The sequence below is a fragment of the Gossypium hirsutum genome, chromosome A03 (assembly GCF_007990345.1).
Source record: "Gossypium hirsutum isolate 1008001.06 chromosome A03, Gossypium_hirsutum_v2.1, whole genome shotgun sequence".
Lineage (NCBI taxonomy): Eukaryota > Viridiplantae > Streptophyta > Magnoliopsida > Malvales > Malvaceae > Gossypium > Gossypium hirsutum.
In genome coordinates, this window is record NC_053426.1 from 27,885,238 (window position 1) to 27,888,794 (window position 3,557).

At 30.6% G+C, this 3,557-nt stretch overlaps 1 long non-coding RNA gene across 1 annotated transcript; it reads right to left on the bottom strand.

Moving 5' to 3' along the window:
• Positions 1–206: 206 nt before the first annotated feature.
• Positions 207–3,557, bottom strand: LOC107887299 (uncharacterized). Its single transcript, XR_001681109.2, has 3 exons — positions 3,203–3,557; positions 3,050–3,106; positions 207–464 (listed from the first exon to the last, which is right to left on the bottom strand). It is a non-coding gene; the product is annotated as an uncharacterized lncRNA (long non-coding RNA).

Genomic DNA, 3,557 nt, shown 5'->3' on the forward strand with positions numbered 1-3,557 from the left:
TACTTACACAAACTCATATGGTATCATTTTAAGACACAATTATGTAGCCAAAAGTCATCAACCAATACATAATCATACCATATCCATTTCAACTAAATTCAATACTCAATACCATATCATTTACCTATTCAAATACTAAACAATTTAATTTGCTTTCCTAAGCATAATTCACATGTATAATACATTTAACAAAACTAAACCAAACATACATAACCAGTTCACTTCCATTCATTCATTATAGGTCTATTACCAAACATTAAAAGTAGAACTATTTGCACATTCATAAGCATCAACAAGTTCATCATTTTATGCCAACTCAAATGGCCAAAATACATATCCATCAAACATACCAAAATGACCGAAGTTTATACATGCCATATACCATATGTACATAACTTCAAAAGTACCAAAATAGATGATCGATAGTGCGATAAAGTCTTTGACGGTCCCCGAATTCGAGCTAGCTTTGCAGAATTATAAAACATCAAAATTTAAACAAAGTAAGCTATAAAGCTTAGTAAGTTCGTATATGAACATGAAATAATCATAACATTCATAAAGCAATTCAAAATAGATAATATCATCAACATTTAAAGCATCAATTCATGAGCTAACATAAAATTTGTTCATATCTGCATTCATGAGTTCTCAACTTCATCTATCTCGATACTTGAATAGTTTTTTGTACATACCTATACCGATACATTTATATTTCTCATCAATACTCTTATCAAACAGCTCCGGTTTATAAGTGCTTACGATAAAAATTCATCGATTTTTTTGATGCCATAATCCAACTATGGTCTTACACATACATTGTTAAGGCCCTGTCATGGTATTTCGTTCACATGCCATAACCCGGTTATGGTCTTTTTATTCATTTTCCATATCCCAACCATGGTCTTATTCGGCAACTTGCTTATTCAATTCGTACATTTCATTTACTATCCCAACAGTTATCCAATAGAATAATTACTATCTCAATTTCATCCATCAAACAAATAGATACACATTTAAGTTCAATTATACGAAATTACCTCGTATACAAAATTGAGGGATCGGGTCGACTACTCAATAACCTTGCTTTTCCCCTGATTTAAATCTGAATTCTTTCTTTCTTGATCTATATGAATTCAAAATTGAATTATTCAATCATATATTCTTTCAATTTAGTCCAAAACATTCATTTAGGCATATTTGCACTTTAGCCCCTAAACTTTCACACTTTTAACAATTTAGTCCTTTTTTCAGAATTACTCAAAATTCACATAATTTCATTAAACCCAAGCTTGGCCTAATTACATATAGGTCCCTAGAAGCCCAAAAATTTCATTTATTTCACATTACAACCCTTAAATTTTCACATTTCACAAATTAATCCCTATTTGACATTTTTATCAAAAATCTCTTTACAAAACCATTAAATCTATCAATAAATCTTCATAACCTATCAACTCAAGTATTCAACAATGGTAACTCTCAAAATCTTTAACAATTTCAAAATCTAAGGTACGGGCTAGCTAGATTATGAAGCAACGATCTCAAAAACGTAAAAATTATTAAAAACCGAGCTCAAAATATACCTAATTGCTTGAATTAGTCATGGATGAATGAACCCTATTTTTTCCTTCTTTTTCTTCTAATTTCGGTGCACAAAGATGATAATGAATGAAATTTGTGCTTTATTTTTATTTATTTTAACTTTATTTACAAAATACCATAATTAACCTTATTTATTAACCATTAAAATCACTTAATATATACCCAAAATTGTCCACTATCATTTAAAATCGTCTAATTACCATTTAAGGCCATCATATTTAAAATCCAAATCCAATTGACACATTTAACTAATAGCATGCAACTTTTGCATTTTACGCGATTTAGTCCTTTTTCTCAAATCGAGCATTAAACGATAAAATTACTTCATGAAAATTTCACACATTCATACTTTCATGCTATATACACATAAAATAATATTCAAAATAATTTTTTCAACATCGAATTCGATGTTCCGAAACTACTGTTTCGATTTAGCTAAAACCGGGTTGTTACAGATTTTTCTTTCTAGTTGTCCATGAGTTGGGAATTCTTAAATTTCTTACCCGATTTGTTTTCTTTTTCTTTTTCCCAAATGAAAATAGTGTAAAAAAGGAGAGCAATCAGATAAGGCATCAAAATTTAATTGAAACAATTATAGCATTAGAAGTAAGAAATGAAGATTGGGCAACATTTAAATAGCTCCAGCAACTGTCAGTCAGCACTTGTGCCAAATTTATGAAGCTCGAAATGAAAAAAAAAATGAACAAATTTCAGATGGAAAGAAAAAGCTTCAATTTTCATTCTGCAAAAGGAACTGTGGTGCATGGGAACACCAGCTGAAAAACAGGGAGATAAAGAAAACAGTTGAACCTACTTCTCTAGCCAAGATGTATGAGATTAATAAATTTCAACAAAGATTATAAATGTCTAAGTATTAAAGTGCATTGTTTTTTAATTAGAATAAACTATGAACATCATCATTTGGCATTCATCAAAAGGAAGGATAGTCCAACATCAATTGCATACTTCACTAAACCAGTAAAAAATCAGGTACTTCCATAATCAACCCTAAGGTAATCTTCACTCCCATGTAGTCACTAAATCACTGTTTTCCCCTCATTCAAAGAAACCCAAATTTTCTTTGTGTCACTTTATCAAACATTTCACATGCATAACTCGGGAACCCACAAAAATAGACAATTTCGTTTGCCTATTCAACAATAATTGTAGTGATTTGCTTAAAGCTCAGACCTTCAAATAAAGCAACTAATTTTTTTTTTAAAAAAGCATGAACCAAGAATTAAGTACTAAGATAGATTTTAAAAAACCATTTATAAAAGAGGCACAAGCAAAGGGATTTACCGGTCATAATCAATTATACTTCAAAAAATAACCCAAAGAACCCTAAAAAATTACAGTCCCAACTAGTAAAATTCAACAACCCAATAACATTATTCGAATTTAAAAAAAAAGATATAAAAAAATATAGAATGAAATGAAAAATTACCAGAATTTTTTGGTTTCAGCGAAGAGAACAGCGGTGAGAAATTTTTGGTTGCTGTTTCTGGTGAAGAATTTATACATAAGAGAAAAGGGCTAGGATTTAAAAGATGAGAAAATAAATTTACAAACAGATAAAATGAAAAACATAAAAACTTACACGCGACGCAGCAGAGGACTGTCGACGGCAATGCAGCAGACATTGGGGAAAAAAGTTAAGGATTTAGGGGAGGGGAACTGATTTGGGGAAAAGATGTTGGGAAAAAAAGTAAGGGATTTGGGGGAAAATTTTAGAGATTTCAGGGAGAGGAACTGATTTGGGAAAAAAACTAAGGGATTTCAGGGTTATCAAAATAGCATCGTTTCAATAAAATTTAATAGATATTCGCGGCATTTATAAAAAACGCCCGTATTGCTTACTTTTGCGGCGTTTGTGAGAAAAATGCCACTATAGTTCTAACCTTTTGCGACGTCTTTTTCATAAACGTCGTTATTGCTTTACTTATTGCCGCGTT